Source organism: Nicotiana tabacum, chromosome 4, assembly GCF_000715075.1.
Source record: "Nicotiana tabacum cultivar K326 chromosome 4, ASM71507v2, whole genome shotgun sequence".
Classification (NCBI taxonomy): Eukaryota; Viridiplantae; Streptophyta; class Magnoliopsida; order Solanales; family Solanaceae; genus Nicotiana; species Nicotiana tabacum.
In genome coordinates this window covers 4,739,390-4,760,119 of record NC_134083.1, presented here as the reverse complement: position 1 = coordinate 4,760,119, position 20,730 = coordinate 4,739,390, and positions in this window count along the sequence as shown.

Below are 20,730 nucleotides of genomic sequence, written 5' to 3'. Positions count from 1 at the left end.
ATCCCTCCCGAGTTTCTGCCATTCCCCAAGAAGTGGAATGCATCTCGTGTGTGTCCTTATTCCTAAGTGTCGAGTTTTCTTTGTTCCCTTTCTCACCGTCGGTTTTTGTGATCGTACAATTGCTGCTCGGGTTCCCAATGTGGTTCCATAACTCAAGGAGTGGATCGAAGGCATCTGCAAGCATATGTCGTATTTTGAGCGCTCGTGGCGCAAGCTTTCGAAGGGCCGGTGGGAGGCCCGTTCACATGGTAAGGCTTTTCTTAGAATGGTTAATATTACACCTGGAACATACATAACGCTAACCCTTTCTCGTTCCTATGCATGTTTTCCTAAGACCACATAACTTAGGCCGTTGAAAGGGGGCAAAGATGAGTCCCTATCCATTTATCCCTCCACAATGGGACAACCTGGGGGCCGTATTGGAGGAAAAGAAGAAGAGGAAAACAAAGTCCTCGGGCTCAGAGGGGTACGAGGTGGAAATAAAAAAAGAGGTCAGCCACTCGGGCCTGCAAGCCCAAGAAGAATACCGGGTCCCGGACTCCGATTTGCTTTACCGGCTCAGGGATGAGCCCGAAGAAGATGATATCTTTATTGCCCACGGATCGACCCCTGCCGGAGAGCAGGTGACGGATAAGGAAGAGAGACATGAGGTCGATCTCCCTCTGAATCGGGAGGCCGAGATGGAGACCGGGGCTAAGACCTCCCAAGAAGCTGCCTTCATTCCGAAGAGGCGACCAGTGTAATAGACATTGTTGAGACACCTTCATACACCGAGTCCATGCTTGAAGAGGCCCAACCAGGAAAGGAAAATTCAAGTGAAGGAGTTCACGTCGCAGATGATCCTCTCCATTCCTTCTTCGATGGCGTGGACACGTCTATTTTGGAAGACTTTTCAGGGTTGGGCGACTTAGTGATTCCGAGTAAGGACGTTTCTTCAGAAGCTGGCGGGTCGAGTTCGAGCCCAAAACTGGTTAATCAGTTTCCCTCTCCAAGTGCAGACCTTGGTCCCAAAAGATCGGTTATTCTTACTGTCCTAGAGGATGCTTGGGTTATATCCGCTCCCGTAGGCATAGCCAACTACCTCTGATGCCTAGTGACCGTGAAGGATCATGCAAAGATGAATGAGATGGGCGCGTCGTGTCTCTTCAATGAGGCGCAACAGGTGTTGAACTAGGGTAAGGCATCAATACTCTCTCTTAAATTCTACTTAAATTTTGATGTCTCTGACTATTTTTGTTGTTTTGCATGCCTTGGTTCTTCACCACGAGAGGTTCCTCCAGTACCGCTCCGAGAATAACCAGCTCGGGTTTGAGTTCAGGGAGCATGCTTGAAAGAAGGACATGTACGAGCTTCTTAGTGAGCAATAAGATGGGGCCATCAAGGACCTTCAGGTAGAACTGGACAGGGCTCAGAAGGAAGCTTCGACCCTGAGGCGGGAACATGCCGACCTGGTTGAAAAGGTAAAGGTCTTATAAGCTAAAAACGAGGAGCTAGTCGTGGTGACTAACAACAAAACCTCACAGGTCCAACAGAAGATAGACCTGATTGACCAACTTCGAGCCGAGATGAACGAGGTTCAAGCTATGGTCGATGGGTGGAAAAGCAAAATGAGCATGCTGTCTTCGGAGAAGGAAATCGCCAAGGCGAAGCTGGCATCGGTAGAGGTCCAACTCCGGGTGGCGAAGGAGAAAGCTGACAAATGGTCCCAACTAAATGACGATCTCCGAGCATAGATTAGTTTGGATGTCGTAGAGAGGGACACCCTCAGTAGAGAATACGAGACAGTGAAGTCCAAGTTAGCTACTACCCCCGTCAATGCCGAAGGAATGGTGGCCCAATACAAGGTCGATGTGGAGGCAGCTGAAGTCTGCCTGAAGGCAAAGGCTGAATACATAAAACGGTTGTCCCGAAGAGAGACCCTCGAAGAGATCCACGCCCGAGGCTTTGACATGCATGATAAAATCGAAGAAGCCAAAAAAACTGAAGTCGGGGCGAAGAAGCTTTATGAGCCTGAAAGTACCGAAGGCTCTGAGGGTGCGGAGGGATCCGAAAGCTCCAATGACTCTAGCGAAGAGTCGGGCCCTGGTGAAGATCAGGCGTAGACGCCTCAATACTTTTTAGGTTTTTATCTTATGTACATTTTTGTTTATTTTGAGGCCGTTTTTATTGGGCCTTTGTAAGTATATTCCGGAATATATATAAAATTTTCCCTTTCGGGCAATTATGAGCCTTTACTTTTTTAGCATCTTTTAATAATTTCTTTTCTTGCAATGTTCCTAATGCCTTAACATAGAATCCAGTGTAGTTATAGGGCGTCCATTTTTTCAGAAGTTCGAAATGAGCTTGACTTCAATGCAACTTTGTTTGCTCGAGGCTTTAAAAACTCGGTGCGACCGGAAGTTTTTTCAAGATGATTAAGTGATTTTAGATAGTTCTTTTGCCGAGGGTAGCCTTTTAGAAGGTTTTGAATTTTTATAAAGGCCTTTATTTTTATTACAAGCTTCAGACGTCTTCGAGCCATTTTTGAGGTGGCCGTAGCCTTTTGTTTTTGGGCACCGTCTAATAGGTTTGGTGCTATCGGGATTTAGTAGCCTAGTTCAACGGAACATTTTTCAGATAATAGTCCCCGAGTAGGGGTAGCCCTTAGGCTCGATAGTCCCCGGTTAAGGCTCGTGATCATGGCCTCGCCATTCGACTCTTCGGTTGCATATTAGAACCTGAGGCTTGGTTCTCCCACTTCGACCAGTCTTAAGGCTTCTACACCATAGACGAGTTAGAACAGGGTGGCCCCACAGGACTTCAGGCATGATTTACTTCCATTTCCTTTTGGCATCGATCAACCTCTTTTTCAGGTTTCGGAGAATGGTCTTGTTCACAGATTCTACTTGTCCGTTTCCACTCGGGTAGTAAGGTACTGATAGTATTTTCTTAATCTTGTGATCTTCAAAAAAACTTATTTACCTTGCTGCGGACATACTGTTTCCCATTGTCGCATACGATCTCGATTGGTATGCCGAATCGGCATATTATGTGGTCCCAGATAAAGTTAATGACTGTTTTCCCGGACTTTCTTGAACGCTTGAGCTTCGACCCATTTAGAAAAATAATTGGTTACGAATAGTATGAATCGAGCCTTACCAAGTGCCCATGGTAGGGGAACGACGATATCCATTTCCCATTTTATGAACGGTCATGGGGACAACACCGAATGGAGTAACTCTCATGGTTGATGTCTCTGGCAGACGTAGCATCTTCGTACAAAGTCCTTCGTATCTTTCTCCATGTCGATCTAGTAGTAGCCGGCCCTGATTAATTTCTGAACCAAATATTTCGCTCCCGAATGGTTCCCACAAGTGCCTTCGTGAACTTCTCTAAAGGCATACTCGGTATCTCCCGACTCCAAGCATATGGCTAGTGGACCGTCGAACGTTCTTCTGAACATAGTCCCTTCGGACAAGCTATACCTGGCAGCCTTTGTACGCATAGCTCTCGATTCTTTAGGATCCAAGGGCAATTTCCCAATCTTCAAGTAATCTATGTACTTGTTCCTCCAATCCTAAGCTAAACTCGTTGAATTTACTTCGGCGTGACACTCTTCTATCACTGACTTCATGATTTGTACTACTGTCCCAGAGCTGAACTTATCATCATCAACCGAGCACCCCAAGTTAGGCCTCGTTGTTCTGGTCTCAAGGCACGTGTTGTAGGGTCCACTCCTTGAATTGATGTAGCGTTACATGTAACTTGTCTAAATACCTTCGCATATGTTCCTCTTTTACTTCGAACGTCCCATTGACTTAATTTAACACAAGGAAGGAATCACACTTAGCTTAGACCACCTCGGCCCCAAAGCTTTTTGTCACGCCCCAAACTAGGGGAGGCACGACTGGCACTCGATACTATATTCGATCGAGTTAGCCACTAAACATACTAGCTAACTAGACTGGGGGCCCAACAGATAGGGCAGCACAACATATGAAATACTAAGCCTGGACCGTAAGGTTATGACATGAATAATAATAAGCCATATAAACATAGGTAGACAAGCCAAAATAATAAAATACTAGCTGGCCGACGAGGCCGCGACTGAAGACATACATGCCTTCACACCTATATATACATGCTAAGCCTATGGGCTAGAGACTGAAAGCAGCAAAAAAGAAACCCAGAATATTGTGTCCACAATAGCCTCTAAGAGTGTCATAAGCACTGTCGGGATAAGGCCCCAACTATACCCAAACTGTACAACAAAAGTAACCATCCTATGAAAGCTCCAGGAAGAGGTGGAGCTTACCAACTCACAGCTGAACCCCGAAATCCTAGCGGAGGGGTCGATCAGAGTCCCTACCTGGACCTGCACGCACGAAATAAAGATGCAGTGTCCCCAGGCAACGGGACATCAATACGAATAAAAATGTACCGGTATGTAAGGCAGAAAGTAGAATCATACATAACTGATGTAAAAAGGTAATAAAGATACCACCTGACACTGAAACTCTGATAGCCTCCATGGCCGACATCCGACCTCATAGTAATAAAATATGCATGGTATGCTCGTGTAATCGTATGTCGTAAATACATATATATTGATGTAAATGCATGTCATACCCAACCAAATGCTAGCAATGGCGGTCTCTCCCGGTAGCTAACTGGTATCATATTGCCAACCTGTGGCCATCTGTACAATATATATAGTCTTTTGGGAAAATAGGCCCCTTACCTCCGATTATAGCTCGAAGTCCATGCATAATATGTCATGTATGATATGAACTTTGAATGCACATAATAGGCCATAACAAGAACTTAGCCAACCTTGGCTCATTGGTACTCTTATTCTCATAATCTCATAATCACCTTCGTATCGCATACAAATATCTCGTGGAACCTCATATCTTTTTTAATAAGTTTGAAAACTTAACTTGACTTTTAGAAAGATAACTTAACTCTGAATATGTTCATAAAAAGCTTAAGGTGCTTCACTTAGTCCTTATACCTGATTTCTTGATAATTAGTAAAAGAAAGTATTTAAAAAAAAATCAAATGTTTTAGTAGTTTAAACATAAAAATTATATTTGAAAATTTTGAAATCGACGTGTCACTTTAGAAATTTTAAAATACACTTTAACAAGGAAGAATGATTGATTGCAAATACTAAATGTCTTTATTTTTAAGTCACACAACCCAAAGACGAATAAGAATTCATATATATGAACATATATTTAAGAAAGCCGACAAAATGACATATATTGATGTCGAATACCCTTTTTAACCGAACGAGTGGAATATCAACCTAATAGCATCATGAAAATACTTCAGCTACGATACCAATGCCTTTCACAGAAGGTCTTTCTAGCAACAGAATAGTAAAATATCACATTTGGCGTCTTAGGAATTTCCCAAAATTCGTGCTAAAAGGAAGGACGAAGCTTAGCCTTAACATACCTCTCCAAAGAACGTCCGAATGCCTGTAGTTCCTTCACGAAAGTTGTTCCTTACGTCCACGAAACCACTATATATATGCAGCTTATATGCACTTATAAATAGTTAATAAATGAGTTTAAATCATTAGATTTGCCATATGACCCTAACTTGATGAAACGCCCGTAGAACTTTGTAAAAATGATCATAAAAGAGTCCCAAGATGATTACCTTGGCAAACCAAGTATAAATCCTGAAGAACCAGCAAGAACAACAATTTCCTATCTTCCAAAAATAGCTCCAAACACAGCTAATAGAAGGGGAAAACGATTGCAAAGTGTAGAGATTGCGCTTCTAGGCACGAGGGCAAACTTTAACGATAGAAATCGTTACAAACGCACCTTAATCACTCAAGAACACCATGAAACCCTCTCTTAAGCTTTCTCACTATTTTGGAACGAAGATGAAATGTTTTAGGGTCTTAAAAGTCAGATTTTCCGACTTATACCGCTTGTTTGACCCGACCCGGTTCGCGACCCGATTTCAGCCCGGACAGTCTGCAGTAAAACAGTCATAACCTTTTACTCCAATGTCGGTTTGATGTGAGATTTCTTTGGTTGCAAACTAGACTCGTAGACCTTCGATTTGGTAGGTTGTTGGTCCCATAACTCTTTATATATTGGGTGAAATGATCTGATACATTTGACCCAAAGTTTAGAAAATTTATTAGAGAAATTTACGATAACTTTTACCGACCTTTATTTCACAACTTGCTTGACTCCAAAACTTAACATGTGACCAGTGTGATATTATAATACCTCATAACACATTATTCTTAGCATATTATACACTCTTAGTCTTATCCCACAGGTGCAAGTTAACTTAAACCTTCCGAACGCGCGGGGTGCTACCCGAGCCATTTCTTTAACCATGAACCTTTGTTTAAGGGATTCCTTTGACTTAAAGCTTTAGTTTAGTTCCTTGATATTACCACACACTTTCAGTCTTATTCTCCCAATGTGCTATACCCAATCATATATACCTAATATAACCACGCCACGTTACGTATATTACGTAAGAGAAGAGAGAAACACCTGGGGTCTCACACTTTTAGCCAATTAGAGACCTGCAATCATGGCCTCATACTCGCCCTCATTGTTAGTCAATTTCACAACTCCAATAGACTGCCTAACTACATTCCTCGTAGAGAGGCTTCAGCACGATACCAAGCCCAGACCCTTTTGCGTTCGAGGCGTCGTCCATAAAAAAGGTCTAAATTCCTGAGGTAGTCCCTGAGGCTAATAATAATTGTCTTTCAACTTCAAGCACAAAGGCCGGCGTAAAGCCAGCCACGAAGTCGGCCAAAATTTGAGATTTTATCGTAGTTCGGGTCGATTCTCGATATCGTACTTGCTGATTTCGACAGCCCATTTGGCCAATCGGCCCGAGAGCTCGGGCTTGTGCATGATGTTCCTCAGTTACGACACATATGAGGTGATATTGAAAGTACGGTTTTAGTTTCTTGGAGACGCTTAGCAAAGCGAGCGCTATTTTTTCTAGGTGAGGACTAAGGATACCTTATTTTGACCTCGCCTAGAGTTCTACTGACATAGTAAATAGGAAATTGCGTACCTTCCTCTTCCCGAACTAAAACTCCACTTACCACCACCTCGGACACCACCAAGTAGAGGTACATTTACTCATCCACCTTCGGAGTGTGGAACAAGGGCGGACTTGAAAGGTATCGTTTGAGTTCTTCCAAAGCTTGTTGGCATTCCGGGGTCCAGGAAAACTTATTCTTCTTTTTCAACAGTGAGAAAAACCGATGGATTTTGTCTGAGGACCTTGATATGAACCGGCCTATGGCGTCTATACTCCCGGTCAGCCTCTGAACAGCCTTGACGTTGTCCACCACGGTGATGTCTTCTATGGCCTTGATCTTGTCAGGATTAATCTCGATCCCTCGATTTGATATCATGAATCTGAGGAACTTTCCCGATCCGACCCCAAATGCGCTCTTCTCCGGATTCAGCTTCATATTGTATTTTTTCAATATGTCGAAGGTTTCCTGCAAATGTTTTAAATGGTTCTCTACTCACAGGGACTTAACTAACATGTCATCAATATAAACTTCCATTGAATTTCCTATCCGTTCTTCAAACATTCAATTTACTAGGTGGAACCGGCGTTCTTTAATTCGAATGGCATTACATTATAACAATAGGTACCGAATTTAGTGCTAAAGGAAGTATTTTCTTGGTCGCCCGAGTCCATCTAAATTTGGTTGTACCCGGAATATGCATCCAGAAAGCTGAGTATTTCGTGCCCGGACGTCGCGTCGATCATCCGATCGATGTTAGGCAAAGGAAAAGAATCCTTAGGGCATATTTTGTTCAAGTCGTTGTAATCTACACACATTCTTAGCTTATTTCCCTTTTTAGGTACTACCACTACGTTAGCTAGCCAGTCCAGGTACTTAACCTCTGAATGGATCCTATTTTAAGGAGTTTAGATACCTCGTCCTTGATGAATGTGTGCTTGACCTCGGACTATGGTCTCCTTTTCTACTTAACCAGATGGAACTTCGGGTCCAAACTCAGCTTATGAGTGGTCACTTCCGGCAGGATCCCTGTCATATCAAGGTGGGACCAATCGAAACAATCTATGTTAGCTATAAGGAACTCAATGAGTTTTTTCCTGAGCTCGGGAGTTAACCCCGTGCCCAGGTATACTTTTCGATCGAGCAAGTGTTTGATAAATATGACTTGCTCCATCTCCTCGATCATTGATTTGGTGGCGTCGGTGTCATCACGAGCTATGAAGGATCTCGGAATTTCGTAATCGTCTTCCTCGTCAGCTCCTCGATCCTCATGTCTGACTGGGACCGGCATTGGTGGTTGCTATTTGACTTTGGCCTTTCTAATCGGTTCTGTGTTCCTTAATGTCAGGACGACGGGCACCGGGAGTACTTTATCGACTGCGAACATCTCCTTTACAGTCGGTTGTTCTCCGCATACACTCTTGATTCCTCCTAGAGTATGGAATTTTAACGCCTGGTGTAAGGTCGAAGGTACTGCCCTCACGTTGTGAACCCATGGTCTCCCGAATAGAGCGTTATATCTTATATCCCCTTCGATCACATAGAACTTTGTTTTCTGGATGGTCCTGACAGTGTTCACGGGTAGAGTTATCTCCCCTTTAGTGGTTTCACATGCCATGTTAAACACTTTTAACACCTGAATTGGTGTCATTATTTGATCTTGTAACCCCAACTGCTTTACGACCCTCGATGTGATGATGTTGGTCGATCTACCTGGATCGATCAACACATGTTTAACTCGACATTTATTGATAAGTATAGAAATTACAAGTGCAACATTATGAGGTTGTATGAACCCCTCTGCATCCTCGTCACTTAATGAAATGGTTCATTCCGGGACATAATCTCAGGTGCGTTTCTCCCTTGTGGTTGATACTTTAGTGCGTTTTACCATCGGTCCTTCCCCCCCCCCGCCCCCTTCCCCCCCCCCCCCCCCGATGATCATGTTGATGACGTGTTGGGGTTCTTATTGTTCAGTTTGTTTGTTGGCGTCCCTGTTCCTAAAGTGGTTTTTGGCTCGATCACTCAAAAATTGCCGCAAGTGTCCGTTATTAAGTAACTGGGCAACTTCTTCTCTCAATTGTCGGCAGTTTTTGGTCATGTGGCCATTAGGGCCATTATACTTACGCATCAGGTTAGGATACTTCTGGGTAGGATCGGACTGCAATGGTTGAGGCCACTTGGTCTCCTTGATGCGCCCGATGGCAGATACGATGCTGGCTACATCAATGTTAAAGTTAAACTTTGATAATCTCGGAGCTTTCCTTTTACCGAGCGGCTGTCGAAACCATTTTTGCTCATCGGGTATCGGCAATTGGTCCCTCAATCAATTCTCCTTTCGTTCCTTGTAGAGTTGCGCCCGGACCCATTTTTGTAAGGCCCCGTTAAAATTTCCTAATGATTTAAGATTTTAAAGTATGCCAACTGTATTTGGGAATAACGTATTCGAGTATTAAAGGAGACACCTATGGGATATGACCACATCATTTTGAAATGAAAATATGTGTTTAAGGTGTGTTGGAACATTTCAAGGAGTTTTGTGAATGGCAAGAATTTGTGTGGAACAAGTTGGATACATTAAGTGGAAAGGATATCGCAATTCGCACGACATCGCACTTCAAACGCATGCGTCTACCAAACTATAAAGACTTAGGAGGTGATCTACCTATCAAATTAAATCCCTTTGAGTCTAGTTTTCAACTCATCAAACCGTTCATCATTTGGATATTTCCAAAGAAAGTTATGGCCATTTTACCGGACCTATGCCATATACGCGACCATACATAGTAGATGGTATTCTGCCTCAGGTGCATGACCAGGTGCACGATCGCGTACGTAGAAGCCCATTAAATACCCCCAAGGCTGGGTAAAGAGAGGGGTTAAGTTATTTCTTGAGCTAAAACCTGATATTTTTAGAGTGAGAGATGCCCTAGAATGGGAAAGTGTTCCTCAACAATTGTTCTTCAATTCTTGCTCAAATTTTGGAAGATTAACAAGGAAAACCCACAAGGTCTTCATCCTAAAGGTAAGATTCTACACCCTAACCCTTAATCTCGAATTTTATCTTGAATTGGATAATTAGTAAGATAATTTTTGGGCATGTGAGTTGTTCATCTTGCATGCATGTGTTATCAAAGGGTGTAAGAAGATAGTTGAGCTAATAATGGTAGATAATGGTTTTGGGATGATGGAATCCACCATAGGAGGACCTTGAAACCTTAATGCACATCTAATGTTTGATAAAATGCTCAAATGAGCTAGAACCATGATCATCCTCCTAATTTTGGTTCAATTTGTTATATTTCTAAAATAGATTGAAGTTGCTAAGAGTTCCAGAATATTTTAGAGTTTAAAGAAGCTCAATTGAGGTATGTTGGCTAAACTCTTCTCTTAAAATTGAACCCCACATTATTCTTGTAAGTTTCAAGTTATTCACCACGAATCGATTATTCCGAACAAGCTTTGTAACAAGAGATATATGTTCCATACATGTTATTCTTGTGTTGTGTTACTATTGTAAGAACGTGTTCAAAGTATGGATTGCATATCTAAATGTTATAACTTTAAGTCGTGTTTCAAATGAAAACTAGGATGCTAAATTCTGTAGAGATCGTGATTGGGATTACACTTCCACCCGCATACATTAGGGTGAGGCGGCAATGCCACTTTGTGTAGAGTTTTGGTATTGTGGAATACACCTCCACCTGCATACATTGGGGTGAGGCGGCAATACCGCTTTGTGTAGAGTTTTGGTATTGTGGAATACACCTCCACCCGCATATATTGGGGTGATGCGGCAATGCCGTTTTGTGTAGATTTTTGGTATTGTGGAATACACCTACACCCACGTACTTTGGGGTGAGGCGACGAGGTTGTTTGTGTGGAGTTTCTGGTATTGTGATTGCATGTCCACCCGTATATATATTAGGGTGAGGCGGCAAAGCCGCTTTGTGAAAAGGGTAGTTGTAAAGAATCCCCGACTGAGAATTTATAAATGTTATTGAAAGTTCTTAACAAATATGTTTGACTCTTATATGTATTTAAGCCATATGATTGTTACCATTATTCATCATATTCATGTTGTATTTTCCAAGTTCTTGAATAGATATTTTGGTTTTTATACTAGTATTATTCGACATGTACTAACGTCCCTTTTGCCCGGGGTGCTGCATATTTAATGGATGCAGGTGGTTCCACAGCAGGAGACATTGACCAGTGATAGCGGTATATCCTCTTCCCAGCTGACTTAGTGAGCCCCACTTCATTTCAGATTCATATATCTTTTGTTCTTTGTGTATTGTGTTTGAGGTATAGCCGGGGCCTTGTTGCCGACATTATCATAGCACTCTTTTGTATCTATAGAGGCTCCGTAGGCATTGTGTGGGTTGTGTATTGGTGTTGGGGAAGTCAAACTAGTTATGTTATGTTTGGATTACTTGTTCCACTACAGACTATGAACAACGTGTGTGAAATTCGAGACTTTAAAATAATGGAACTAATGGTAATGAATTGGTATTGTAGACATGATCACCTTATTGTCTAATTAACGAAAATATGTATTATCTTTAATCATAGATGAGTTTGTGTAAAAGGAAATCTAACAGGCTTACTCGGCCGGGTTCACTCGGTTGAGCGCCGGTCGCACTCCTCGATTTTGGGGCGTGACACACGTGGTATGAGAGCCTAAGGTTTTAAAGTATCCTAGGATGTCTCGGAACCGTGTCTAGTAGAGTCTTTCTTATCGGTGTGTTGTCGACCACATCTATAATTAGGAGGCTACTTGGGCATTTAGGAGTAATACCTTTCTTTCATGTTCTCGATCGTGCGATAAAGTTGATTGCAAGATTGTTCCTCATTTAACTCGTGTTTTGCTCTAACTTTCAGTATATGGCGCCTAAGAAGAAGGCAAGAACTGGCCAATGAGCCAATGTCACCCCAGGAGTGGCAGTTGATCCTATAATTGATGATGCGGGTGAGCACCCGAGGGGTGAGGATATTCCCCCAGTTACTACGCTACCTGATTCTACTACAACTGATCAGATCGCACATGTCCCTATACCTACTGAGGGTGCAACGGTCCCTCCAACTGATATTCCAGTTCGAGCTTCCGATTCTGGTGTTTCTGATGGGGATCTTAGGGGAGCCATACAGATGTTGGCTCAGATAGTGGTCTCCCAGGCCTAGAGATCAAATGTTGTACCCACTCCTTCCAGCCAACCTGGGTGAACAAGTTTCTCCAGTTGGATCCTCCAGTGTTCACTAGTACTGATCCTGAGGAGGATCCCCAGGACTTCATTGATGAGATGCACAAGACTCTCCGAGTTATGCGCTACTGAAATAGAGGGAGTGGAGTTGGCCTCCTACTGCCTGAAAGGGGTGGCCTATTCTTGGTTTGAAATGTGGAAGGAGACCCGTGAGGAGGGAAACCCTCAAGCGAAATGGAGTGAGTTCACCGATGCCTTTATGGACCATTTTTTGCCTGCCGAGACTAAGGCGGCCCGTGCCGATGAGTTTGAAAGCCTGAAGTAGGGTAGTATGAATGTGTGGGAGTATCATATGGAGTTCGTGCGCCTGTCCAAGTATGCTATTCACATGTTGCCCATTATAGAGGCTAGAGTGCGCTGATTAGTACATGGCCTTAGCCCCTTGGTTATTAATAAGGCCGCTACAGCTGGCTTAAATTCCGATATGAACTATGGTAAGATGGTGGCATTTGCTCAAGCCACACAGATCTACAAATTGAGGAATAGAATGGAACGTCAGAGTAGTGGCAAGACCCGGTCCGCAGACAACTTTGGTGGTTCTTGTGGTGGTGGTGGTAGGTCGACATTCAGGGGAGGGTCATCAAGACCATCTCAATTATTCGCTTAGTCTTCGATAAGTGCACAGTCATCTGGACCCAGTCAGGGCAATAAGGGACCCCACCAGCAAGGTCAGCCCGGCGGAAGATTTCAGCAGCAGCGGAGGCTCCCATGCCCTAAGTGTGGGAGGATGCACTTTGGGGCCTGGTTTATGTACCTACCTATATGCTATGGGTGTGGTGCCAGGGGTCACATTCAGAGGGATTGCCGCTCGTCTCGCCAGATCATGGGCAGAGGTGCGGTGCAGCCAGCAAATTCTGCAGCTACTACATCCACAACACCTCCAGCTCGAGGCACCCCAGCACCCGCATGGCGTGGTACAGCTAGGGGTGGTGCACAGAATTTGGGAGGACCCAACAGATTTTATGTTATGCGGAGACATCGAATTCAGAGGCTTTTCCAGATATCGTTACAAGTATATTGACTGTCCAATCCCATGATGTATATGCTCTTATTGATCCCGGTTCCACTTTATCATATGTCACTCCTTATGTTGCTATGGAATTTGGGATAGAACCGGAACAACTTCATGAGTCGTTCTATGTATCTACTCTAGTTGGTGAGTCTATTTTGACAATGCGAGTTTATAAGGATTGTGTTGTCACGTTGCGTGGTCGGAACACCATGGCTAATCTCATTGAACTAGGGGTGGTCGATTTTGATGTGATAATGGGGATGGACTGGCTTTATTCATGTTTTGCCAAGCTTGATTGCCGAACCATGACTGTTAGGTTCGAATTTCCAAACGAACCAGTTATTGAGTGGAAGGGAGATAATGTGGTGCCAAAGGGTAGGTTTATTTCTTACCTTAAAGCCATGAAGATAATCAACAAGGGGTGTATTTACCATTTGGTCCGGGTCACAGACACCGATGCTGAGACACCTACACTTCAATCTATGCCAATTGTGAATGAATTTTCGGAGGTCTTTCCGGAAGAACTCTCTAGGATCCCACTAGACATGGATATTGATTTTGGTATTGACGTGATACCAGACACGCAACCTATATCTATTCCACCCTACAGAATGGCACCGGTAGAATTGAAGGAGTTAAAGGAACAATTGAGAGATTTGTTAGAAAAGGGTTTCATCCGACCGAGTGTGTCACCTTGGGCCGCACCGGTTCTATTTGTAAAAAAGAAAGATGGGTCACTAAGGATATGTATTGACTATCGGCAACTCAACAAGGTCACAATAAAAAATAAGTACCCACTACCGAGGATAGATGATTTATTTGATCAATTGCAGGGTGCTAAGTACTTCTCCAAAATTGATTTACAATCCGGGTATCACCAATTGAAGATCAGGGAGCAGGATGTTCCGAAAATAGCTTTTAGAACCCGATATGGGCACTTTGAATTTCTGGTAATGTCTTTTGGGCTAACAAATGCCCGGCAGCTTTCATAGATCTTATGAACCGGGTTTCCAAGCCATTCCTCGACTTTTTTGTGATAGTGTTTATTGACGATATCCTTGTATATTCACGCAATCGAGAGGACCATGTCGATTATCTCAGGGCAATTTTGCAGACCCTACATCAGCACAAGTTATATGCAAAGTTTTCAAAGTGTAAATTTTGGCTTGAATCTGTTACATTCTTGGGTCATGTCGTCTCTAGTGAAGGAATTAAAGTTGATACTTAGAAAATTGCAGCCGTAAAGAATTGGCCTATACCTACAACTCCAACTGAGATTCGTAATTTCTTAGGCTTAGCTGGATATTACATAAATTTTGTGGAGGGGTTCTCTACCCTTGCCTCTCCATTGATTAAATTGAGACAGAAGGCGGTTAAGTTCCAATGGTCGGATGCTTATGGAATGAGCTTTCATGAGTTGAAACTGAGATTGACTACGGCACCAGTATTGACCCTACCAGAGGGTACAAATGGGTTTGTAGTATATTATGATGCTTCGAGAATCAGACTTGGGTGTGTATTAATGCAACATAGAAAGGTTATAGCTTATGTTTCTAAGCAACTCAAGAATCATGAAAAGAACTATCCAACACATGACTAAAAACTTGCAGCGGCGGTATTTGCATTGAAGATTTGGCGTCGTTACCTTTATGGGGTCCATGTGGATATATTCACGGAACATAAGAGCCTTCAATATATTTTCAAGCAGAAGGAATTGAATCTGAGGTAGAGAAGATGGCTTGCGTTACTCAAGGACTACGACATTGATATTCTATATCATCCGGGAAAGACTAATATTGTGGCGGATGCTCTTAGCCGGAAATATATGGATAGTTTAGCACACTTGGAGGCATATCAAAGGCCATTGGCCAAGGAAGTTCACTGATTAGCTTGTTTGGGAGTTCGTCTTACGGACTCTAGTGAGGAAAGGGTGATTGTACAAAATATGGTTGAATCATCACTTATTGTGAAAGTCAAGGAGAAGCAATACAACAATCCATTATTGGCACAATTGAAAGAAGGGATTCATAAACATAAAACCATGGCATTTTCTCTTAGCATGGGTGATGGTACACTAAGGTACCAAGGGCGTCTATGTGTTCCAAATGTAGATGGTCTCCGGGAGAGAATCATGACCGAAGCTCACATTTTTGGGTATTCCGTACACCCGGGCTCTACAAAAATGTATCATGATCTTAAGAAAGTATATTAGTGGAATGATATGAAGAGGAATGTAGCGGACTTTGTGGCGAGATGACCAAATTGTCAGCAAGTGAAGATCGAACACCAAAGGCCTGGTGGGTTGGCACAAAACATAGAAATTCTAATGTGGAAGTGAGAAATGATTAACATGGACGTATGGTAGGGACTACCTCGCACTCCTCGTAAGTTACCCAATTTGGGTGATTGTGAATCGACTCACAAAATCAACACACTTCTTGCCGGTTAAATCTACCGACACAACGGAACAATATGCTCAGTTGTATATAAAGGAAATAGTCAGGTTGCATGGCACTCTAGTTTCTATCATTTTTGACCGAGGGGCACAGTTCACATCTAGCGTTTGGAAGAAATTTCAGCAAGGTTTGGGTACTTAGGTGAATCTTAGTACAACCTTTCATCCACAGACTGACGGGCATGTAGAACGGACTATTAAGACGTTTGAGGATATGTTGCGCGCTTGTGTTCTTGACTTCAAAGGTTGATGGGATGATCATTTGCCACTCATAGAATTTGCCTACAACAATAGTTATCATGCTAGCATTCAAATGGCACCGTTCGAGGCTTTATATGGTAGGAGATGTAGATCTCACATTGGGTGGTTCCAAATTAGGGAAGCAGAGTTGATAGGGCCAGACCTCGTGCATCAGACTATGGAAAAAGTTAAGATAATTAAGGAGCGGTTGAAGACTGCTTAAAGTCTTCAGAAGTCCTATTCGGATGTTCGTCGTAAGGATTTGGAGTTCAAAGAAGATGATTGGGTATTCTTGAAGGTTTCTCCCATGAAGGATGTAATGCAATTTGGTAAGAAAGGAAAATTGAGTCCGAGGTATGTCGTGCCGTATAGAATCATTCAGAGGATTGGTGAGGTGGCGTACAAGCTTGAGCTACCACCCGACATGTCATTAGTGCACCCGGTATTTCATGTGTCTATGTTGAAGAAAATAGTTGGAGACCCGACACTCATTGTTCCGGTTGAGACTATTGAGGTTAATGATGGATTGACTTATGCCGAGATTTCAGTTTCTATTATTGATCGGCAAGTCTAAAAGTTGAGAAATAAAGAAACTGCCTCTATGAAAGTGTTATGGCGAAACCAACAGTTTGAAGAGGCCACCTGGGAGGCAGAGGAAGAAATGAAGAAGAAGTAGCCTTATTTGTTTGAATAACTATGGAATCGTTCTATGGAATTGTTCCCTATGAATTACGTATCATTTGTACAACTTATGCTAAGGGTGTTCCTTTCTGGTAATATACTGCTTATGAGGCCACAATTGGTGTTATTTTTATGTTATATCGTGTCATCAGATTATGTATATGTTATTAGGATTGGTTTTTGGGATTCTCTGACACGTGGATAGTCCCAGTTACAGGGAAGACTCTGTCGAAATTTTTGGAAATTTGGGGAGTTGGCCAAATTTTGGAGATTTTTGTGTGTAGATAAAGATTTAAGTCACATTAGGTGTCTATGGCGGACTTTAACCCTCATTCGAGGACGAATGATCCTAAGCGAGGGAGAATGTAAGGCCCCGTTAAAATTATCTAATGATTTAAGATTTTAAAGTGCGCCAACTGTATTTGGGAATAACATATTCGAGTATTAAAGAAGACCTATGGGATAGGACCACATTATTTTAAAATGAAAATATACGTTTAAGGTGTGTTGGAACATACTAAAGAGTTTTGTGAATAGCAAGAATTTATGTGGAACAAGTTGGATACATTAAGTGGAAAGGATGTCTCAATTCGCAGAACATCCCACTTCATGCTGCTACCAAAATATAAAGACCTAGGAGGTGATATACCTATCAAATTAAAGCTCTTTGAGTCTAGTTTTCAACTCATCAAATCTTTTGTCATCTTGATATTTTCACAAAAAGTTATGGCAATTTTATCGGACCTATGCCATATGCACGATCGCGCATATTAGAGGGTATTCTGCCTCAGGTGCGCAACCAGGTGCGCGGTCGCGCATGTAGGAGCCCATTAAAAATCCCCAAGGCCGGGTAGAGACAGGGGTTAAGTCATTTCTTGAGCTAAAACCTAATATTTTTTGAGTGAGAGAGTGCCCTGGATTGGGAAAGTGTTCCTCAACAATTGTTCTTCAATTCTTATTCAAATCTTGGAAGATTAACAAGAAAAACCTACAAGGTCTTTATCCTAAAGGTAATATTCTACACCCTAACCCTCAATCTCGAATTTTATCTAGAATTGGGTAATTAGTAAGATAATTTTTGGGCATATGAGTTATTCATCTTGCATGCATGTGTTATCAAAGGGTGTAAGAAGATTGTTGAGCTAAGAATAGTAGATAATGGGTTTGGGATGATGGAATCCACCATAGGAGGACTTTGAAACCTTAATGCACACCTAGTGTTTGATAAAATGCTCAAATGAGCTAGAACCGTGATCCTCCTCCTAATTTTGGTTCAATTTGTCATATTCCTAAAATAGATTGAAGTTGCTAAGAATTCCGGAATATTTTAGAGTTTAAGGAAGCTCAATTGAGGTATGTTGGCTAAACTCTTCTCTTAAAATTGAACCCCACATTAATCTTGTAAGTTTCAAGTTGTTCACCACGAATCGATTATTCCGAACAAGCTTTGTAACAAGAGATATATGTTTCGTACATATTCCAAATGTTATTGTTGTGTTATGTTACTATTGTGAGAACGTGTTCAAAGTATGAATTGCATATGTAAATATTATAACTTCAAGTCATGTTTCAAATGAAAACTAGGATGCTAAATTGTGTAGAGATCGTGATTGGGATTACACTTCCATTTGCATACATTGGGGGTGAGGCGGCAAGGCCGATTTGTGTAGAGTTTGGGTATTGTGGAATACACCTCCACCCGCATACATTGGGGTGAGGCGGCAAGGCCGCTTTGTGTAGAGTTTAGGTATTGTGGAATACACCTACACCCACGTACTTTGGGGTGAGGCGGTGGGGCTGCTTTGTGTGGAGTTTCTGGTACTGTGATTGCATGTCCACCCGTATATATATTAGGGTTAGGCGGCAAAGCCGCTCTGTGAAAAAGGTAGTTGTAAAGAATCCCCGACTGAGAATTTATAAATGTTATTAGAAGTTCTTAACAAATCTGTTTGACTTTTATAGATATCTAAGCCCTATGATTGTTACCATTATTCATCATATTCATGTTGTATTTCCAAGTTCTTGAATAAATGTTTTGGTTTTCATACTAGTACTATTCGACATGTACTAAAATTCCTTTTGCCCGGGGCACTACATCTTTAATGGATGCAGGTGATTCCACAACAGGAGACATTGACTAGTGATAGCGGTATATCCTCTTTCCAACTGACTTGGTGAGCCCCACTTCATTTGGGGGTCATGTATCTTTTGTTCTTTGTGTATTGTGTTTGAGGTATAGCCGGGGCCTTGTTGCCGGCATTATCATAGTACTCTTCTGTATCTATAGAGGCTCCGTAGGCATTGTGTGGGTTGTGTATTGGTGTTGGGGAAGTCAAACTAGTTATGTTGTGTTTGGATTACTTGTTCCACTACAGACTATGAACAACGTGTGTAAAGTTTGAGACTTTAAAATGATGGAACTAATGGTAATAAATTGGTATTGTAGACATGATCATGTTATTGTCTAATTAACGAAAATATGTATTATCTTTATTCATGGATGAGTTTGGATAGAAGGAAATCTAACAGGCTTGCTCGGCCGGGTTCACTCGGTTGAGCGCCGATCGCGCTTCTCGATTTTGGGGCGTGACAGTTTCCCATTCGATCGATTTTGTATGGTTGATACCGATCTCGGACCGACCTTGATTTATGATCGGCGACGCTCTTAGGTATGTCGTTGGTTATGATGGGATAGACGGACCCGGAAAGGGCTCCGAGTTGGTCGTCTTCGACTTTTATTTTTGACTAGTACATGTTGTGGACGTCGACCCAAGTTACCACCGGGTATTCTACCAAGTTTTGTTTCAGCTGCTGCGAAGCCAAGGACCTTCGGGGGTTAAGTCCCTGAGTAAATGCCTGAACGACCCAATCGTCCACAACTAAAGGTAAGTCCATCTGTTCCATTTGAAATCATGACACGAACTCCCTGAGCATCTCGTTTGTCCCTTTGCTTAACCTTGAAAAGATCCGATTTTCTGGTATCGACCTTAATGACCCGGCATGAGCCTTTATAAATGCATCAGTGAGCATAGCGAACGAATCAATGGAATTCAGGGGCAAGTTGTGGTACCATATCATTGCCGATTTTGACAGAGTTTTCCCGAACTTCTTTAATAACACCGACCCGATTTCATCGTCTTCGAGATCGTTACCTTTGATGGCGCATGTGTAGGAGGTCACATGCTCATTCGGGTCCGTGGTTCCGTTATATTTTGGAATATCAGGCATACAAAACCTCTTGGGGATTGGCTTCGGTGCCGCGCTCGGAGGAAAAGGCTTTTGAACAAATTTCTTGGAATCCGGGCCTTTTAATATTGGGGGCGCTCCTTGGATTTAATCAACCCGGGAATTATATGCCTCTACCTTCTTATCGTTTGCATCAATTTTCTTTTCACCAGATTCCACTCGTTTCGTTAATGCCTCTATCATTTTCATTACTTCTGGGCTGACACCGGACTCAGCTTCGCCTCGCCTTTCTGTGATCTGCTCATTTCTTCGGGTGTTTTCCCGGGGTAATTCGGCTTCAACTCTACTGGGGGCGCGACTTTGGTTTTGCAGCTGTGATATCTCCGCATGTTGAGCCTGCAACATTTCGGAGATCAATTGCAGACTGACCTCGTCGCTTTCGCCTTCGGGTGCTCCTTGAACCGTTGGTCGGGCTCCTCTGCGAATGCTATTTTCGGGGTCGATAGGCAGGTTGGCGTCGATGGTCACTTGTGAGTTAGCATCGATTGGTCTACGACTGGGACCCCGTTTGGATCAGCAGGAGGCACCTTATTGCTATGCACCAGATTGTTGTTTTCACCATGATGGACAAACCCATCCTCAACGTTCGAGTGAACGGACTAAGAATTCGACATTTTTAAGCTGACCTGAAATTGAGACCTTAAAGAACAAGTGCAAAATATAGTGAGTTCTGGAGATTTGTGTCAAACCACCACTATTATCCTTAACCCCAAACTGTTTACGCTTAAAATGGATAACAATTAAATTTGTACGCGGTTTTAAGGATATGTGGATTGATTCAACACAAGTAATTAAGAATGTTAGATAAACGAAT